General features: G+C 56.6%; 1 pseudogene; it reads left to right on the forward strand.

Annotated features, from left to right (window-relative positions):
* The first annotated feature begins 1,139 nt into the window (after positions 1 to 1,139).
* Positions 1,140 to 5,961, forward strand: LOC123084512 (putative leucine-rich repeat receptor-like serine/threonine-protein kinase At2g24130; annotated as a pseudogene).
* Positions 5,962 to 6,178: the final 217 nt, after the last annotated feature.

The raw sequence follows: 6,178 nt of genomic DNA on the forward strand, positions 1-6,178 counted from the left end.
ACTTAGGCCCATTCAGAAGCTCTCCTACTTGATCGTTATTATATTCCAATGTAGCGAACCATTTCGCGTTTCGCAACCCACAAGCCCGACGCCCATGCCTCTACTTGTCCCAACCCTAGTCGCGCCGCCACCCTGTTGCCGGCCGGCAACGAGCCGCCGCGCCACCGCCAGTCTTCCGCTGCCCTCCCGCATATCCGCTGCATCCAGCAGGAACCTGTCCATCGTCGCTCACAGTCGCCACCGGGCCATCCCCGCACAATCATCTCCCGCATCTGCCGCCGTCACTCTCTCCGTTGGTGCCGCCGGCAGCCATATGATTTGGTCCGTCCCGCCTCCCGCAAGATGCATACCAGAGAAGCCCTTCCCGAGTCTGTCCTAGCTTCGCCGCCGCCTCCCTCTCTTGCCCCGCTGCCTTTCATCACCCCCGACGTGCCTCCCTTCTCGCAGACCCTAAGAGGAGCTGGCCCAACGTCCCGAACGGTCTCAGCTCCACGCGAGAAGCTGGAAGCGGGCGCACGGAGGCGGTGATGCGGATTTGAAGAAGCTGGAGAACTTCCGAACGGGCCCTTATCTCGATACTTCTTCTTTCTTTGACATCATGTTGCCAGAAAAATCTCGATCAATAATAATTCAATCTTTTCCTTGCCATTTTGCGTATCTCAAAGGAGAGCACAAACATCAGTAAGATACTGAGAATATCACTGATAGTCAAGTCTACCCCCATAAGACTCGTATGTAGTCAAAGTCATACGTACAAGGCCATAAAAAATCCTATATTTCTCGGGAAGGGGAGTAGAGTTTAAGCTTACATATACCCATAGAGTTAGCATGAAGTGATAACCCAAACCTTGTACGCACGCATACATCATACATGCATGCATGATTAGCCGTTCATGACGCTAATTGTAGCATTTTTGTACGCTAATTAGTCTCATCCGTGGATTAGATATCCAAACCACCAGGCCGGCCCCACAGACATGCATTTTTGTACGCTAGTTAGGCAGGGCGCTCGATCACCAACCTTTATAAAGCCCTACCCGCGCTGTGCAGCAAACCTTGCACTCACCATCACCAACCCATTTTGCTTAGCTCCGCTCTGATTCCGAGCTCCAAGCTACCCGGCGCGGGCTCTCATGGCCATGGCCGCCAGACCAATCATGGTCCTCATCTTCACATTTCTCCTCTTCCTCCACACCGCAAGCCCGGCTCTCGTCGGGGAAGAGGATGACCGCTCCGTGCTTTTAGTCTTCAAGGCCGGCGTGTCTAGCGACCCCAAGGGAGCGCTCGCTGGCTGGGGCTCGCCGGACGTGTGCAACTGGACCGGTGTCGCTTGCGACGCAGAGCACCATGTTGTCGAGTTAATACTAAGTGAACAAGAGCTCTCTGGCGAGGTCTCGCCCGCGCTTGGCAACCTCTCCCACCTCAGGACGCTCAACCTCTCCGGCAACCACTTCACCAGCAGCGTCCCGCCGGAGCTCGGCAACCTCTCCTACCTTAAGTTTCTCGACGTGTCCTTGAACACGCTCACAGAGACGGTTCCGCCAGAGCTTGGCAACCTGCCCTCCCTAAAGTTTCTCAACATGTCTTCGAACATGCTCACCCGGACGGTCCCGCCGGAGCTCGGCAACCTCTCCCGCCTCAAGTTTCTTGACGTGTCGTCGAACACGTTCACCGGGACGGTCCCGCTGGAGCTCAGCAACCTCTTGAGACTCAGCACCCTCGATCTCTCCGAGAATGTTTTCTCAGGGGCGGTGCCGCGGGAGCTCGGTAAGCTTTCTCGGCTGACGTAGCTCAGCCTCGATGGAAACCAGTTCGAGGGATCGATTCCGGTGGAGCTCTCGCATATTCGGCGCTTGGTATACCTCAACCTCGGCGACAACAACCTCAGCGGGCATATCCCGTCTGCTATCTTCTGCAACCTCTCCACCTTGAACTACATCGATATGTCGTCCAACTTTCTGCATGGCGAGATCCCCATCCGAGCGGATTGCCCACTCCCCGAGTTGATGTCCCTCGTGTTGTGGTCCAACAAACTCAATGGCAGCATCCCTCCCTCGTTGTCAAACTCGACGAAGCTCCGATGGCTGCTATTGCAGTCGAACTTCCTCACTGGCGAGCTTCCGTCGGATGACATGTTCAGCGGTATGAGGAGCCTTGAGTATTTGCACCTATCGTCCAACTTCCCCGCGAACTCGCGGAACAACACCGACCTTGAGCCGTTCTTCGCCTCACTTGCCAACTGCACCGACCTGAAGGAGCTCAGCATCGCCGGGAATGACATCGCCGACATGATCCCGCATGTCATCGGTCGCCTTGCTCCCGGCCTCATGCAACTCCACCTTCAGTTTAACAGACTCGTTGGCCCGATCCCGGCGAACATCTCCAACCTCACCAACCTCAACACCCTCAACCTCTCCCATAACCTCCTCAACGGCTCCATCCCACAGGGCATCTCCAGCATGCGGCAGCTTGAGCAGCTGCACCTCTCAAATAACCTGCTCTCCGGTGATATCCCTCCATCCCTAGGCATGATCCCGTGGCTCGGACTCGTCGATTTTTCGCAGAACCGGCTCACCGGCACCATTCCTCCGAGCATCGTGCAGTGTGTGATGATGCAAAATCTTGATCTCTCCTACAACATGCTGCGAGGCGAGATCCCAACTGGCTTGACTAGGCTGAGTGGACTGCTCAACCTCAACCTCGCCGGCAACCTGCTGTCTGGCGCGATCCCCGTGACCATGGGCGAGATGGTTAGGTTGCAATTGCTTAATCTGTCAGCAAACCATCTCTCCGGTACAATCCCGTCGCAGCTCGGCAGCTGCATCGATCTCAAGTACCTCGACGTGTCCTGTAATGGCCTCACAAGGACCGTGCCTCAATCCTTGGAGAAGGTGGCATCGCTGCTACGTGTTAACTTTTCATACAACGACTTCTCAGGCGAGGTGCCGAGCGGCGGGGCCTTTGCAGGGTTTCCGGCGGACGCGTTCCTCGGCAATGACAGACTGTGTGCGGGGACGGCGTCGATGACGCCTGGGTTGGCTAGGTGCAGCGGCGCGAAGCGCAACTTGCTCCATAGCCGGCGACTGGTGTTGCTCGTCGTTGGCACAGTCGCGAGCTTCACGATGGCAATCATTGGGCTCGCCGCGTGCCGCCGTGGGACGAGATAGGCGGCGCTCACCACTGCTACCATGCGAACCCGACACGAGGGGGGACTACCCGAGGATCTCTCAACAGGAGCTCTACGAGGCGACGGGCGGGTTCGAGCAGTCGAGGCTGATCGGCGCGGGGCAGTTCGGGCGTGTGTACGAGGGGACGCTCCGTGACGGCTCGCGTGTCGCCGTCAAAGTGCTCGACCTAAAGAACGGAGGCGGTGAGGTCTCCCGGAGCTTCAAGCGGGAGTGCGATGTGCTGAGGCGGACGCGGCACCGGAACCTGGTGCGCGTGGTCACCACGTGCAGCCAGCCGAACTTCCACGCGATCGTGCTCCCGCTGATGACCAAGGGTAGCCTCGAGAGCCACCTCTACCCGCGTGACGGCGGCCCCAGACGTGCCATGGACCTCGCATGGCTGGTTGCCATCGCCGGCAACATAGCCGAGGGGCTCACCTACCTGCATCACTACGCCCCCGTCCGCGTCGTACACTGCGACCTTAAGCCCAGCAACGTGCTCCTCGACGACGACATGACAGCCGTTGTGGGTGACTTCGGCATCGCGCGGCTGGTCAAGCACATGGGCGACGACGACAACACATGCTCTACTAATCCCTGCAACTCCACTGCCGGATTGTTGCAAGGCTCCGTGGGCTACATCGCGCCAGGTAATTTACAACACAATTGAATCAACATAGCATATGAGTACCGTAAATGCATGTGACATTCTTCTCTTAACATTTCCATCATGGCGTTCTTGTTGCGTGGTATTAGAGTATGGGCTAGGAGGCCGCCCTTCGACCGAAGGTGTCGTGTACAGCTTCGGCATGATGCTACTAGAGATGATCACCTGGAAGCGCCCTACCGATGTGATCTTCCAAGAGGGACTCACGTTGCACGGGTGGGTGCGGCGGCACCACCCGCATGACATCACCACCATCATCGCACCGCTATGGCTGGCGGCCACATACGCAGTGTCGTCGGCCGGTGGGATCGGAGGAGGGAGGGGCGGGGGGAGGAGGGGGAGGGGGCAGCCGAAGGAGGAGGAGGGAGGGGGCGGGGGTGGAGTGGGAGGGGGCAGCCGGAGGAGGAGGAGGGTGATGCGGGAATAGTTTGCCAATTGATGCGCTACAATATTATGATCTCTGCTAATTTTAGTGGGATAAACTCCTAATTACCATATGGTCCTTAATCACATAAGCTAGATGACCGTAGGCCGACCTAGAAAGAGTGCCGCCCGAGAGAATGGCCAAAGCATTTGAACAGGCCTGTCGGACTGCCGAATGGCTAGTGCCATACCTTTTCCGCTTCCAGGGCATCATTATAGGATCGTTGCTGACGGATTTGATGGATTCGAAGCGGAAAAGCTCCTTTGCATTCGCTCATTGTAGCGATCGAATCCATCAAAAGCAAAAAGTCCACGGACAGGTTTCTCCTATACAACATATAATCCCCCCTCCCCGCACCGTAATTACCCCATAACCTTCACTTAATCATCTAAAAACCTGTTGCACTCCTCACTATCCAAATAGGGAATACCCAGCCGGTCGGAATTCGCACGTTGGGACAAGCGCACGTGAGGTTAGCAATGCTTGGAAGCGGAAGATGTATCTGTATGCCGCAAATACCAAAGAACCTTTCTCCCTGCGCAGCACCATCCTAGCGGCAGCGCGGCCATTCTGACCGTCTATCATCTTGAACTATTTACAAAGCAAAACTGAATGAAACCTTGCTATTCATCTGGTTGCACTGTTTTGCCGGCTAATTTTGGCAATCATGTAAATCTTCTGTCTCTTGTGTTTTGGGGAGACCAACATTTTTGTATGCTGCTGCTGCCGCTGTCCGCCGTGTCCCACAAGAGATTGTTGTATATTTTAATTAAGGAAAACGTTTTAAAACAACCAGACGACTTCTTGAGAAAACTAGTAGAGTGCACGTGCGTTGTCACGGGCTCTTGAAATAGTTTGCAAGAGTTACATGTTAACTTTCTAAGGCCTCGCCCCGCTGTAGATCCAGACCCCCATCACTGATTCCACCCTGCATGGGCCGCCGCCTGCCGTCGCGCCGCCCCATCGCATTCGCCTACGCTCCGCCCGACCCCGCCCGCCTCCGCCTCTGGTCCATCCTCCGCCCAGCCCCGCTCCCTCCGCCTCCTCTCTGGTCCGTCCGCCGCCCCGCTCCGTCCGCCTCTGCCCCGCGCCGCACGTCGCCGGCCCGCTCCCCGCTCGGCGGCCGCCCGCTCCCCGATGGCGCCGAAGAAGATGCAGTCCGGTTTCTTCGGCATGAGGGCGAAGCCCTCCGGGAACTTCGGACTGGAGTTCTCCGACGCCGGGCAACATTGGTGGCTCGGCACGTATCCCACCGCCGATGAGGCCGCGCGTGCCTATGACGTGGTGATGTGGCGTGCCGGACGGTCGAAGACGGACCTAAACTTCCCGAGGTCGAGTCTCAGGCGGTGGCGAAGTGGCTCGTGCCGCAGGGCATTCGGATGGAGGAGATGCCGGCTAAGAAGGCGGAGAAGAGATCGGCGGTTGTTGTTGCTCCAGGCGAGAGCGACGAGGCAGCGATGGCTTGGTTTGCGCGAGAGCATCCGTAGTACGTCCAGGCCGAGCTGGAGCACTACTGAAAGCGCGACGTCGAGGCAAAAAAGAAGGGAGTGAAGAAGGAGGACGAGGCCGGCCCCTCGACTGTGATCCCTATTGAGTCGTCGGATGAGGACTGGGGTGACACCGAGGAGGAGGACGAGGGGTGCAATGACCCGACCAAGGACGAGTTATGGGAGCAGTTCCGCAGCTCCGACAACGAGGAGTAGTTTCATCTAGTAGTTCGAATAAGTAGTAGTTGAATTTGTGTATGAAACTATGTTGAATTTCATGTTTGAACTATGTTGAGATGAAGTAGTAGTTGGCCATTTTAATCTTCGTTTTGGACCATCTATTGGAGTTGCTCTTTCTTTTTACATCTTCGTTTTGGACCATCTGTTGGAGTTGAGCCTTTTTTGGAGATGTAAACAGCACATTTTGGTGCTC

Source organism: Triticum aestivum, chromosome 4A, assembly GCF_018294505.1.
Source record: "Triticum aestivum cultivar Chinese Spring chromosome 4A, IWGSC CS RefSeq v2.1, whole genome shotgun sequence".
In the NCBI taxonomy this organism is placed as follows: Eukaryota; Viridiplantae; Streptophyta; class Magnoliopsida; order Poales; family Poaceae; genus Triticum; species Triticum aestivum.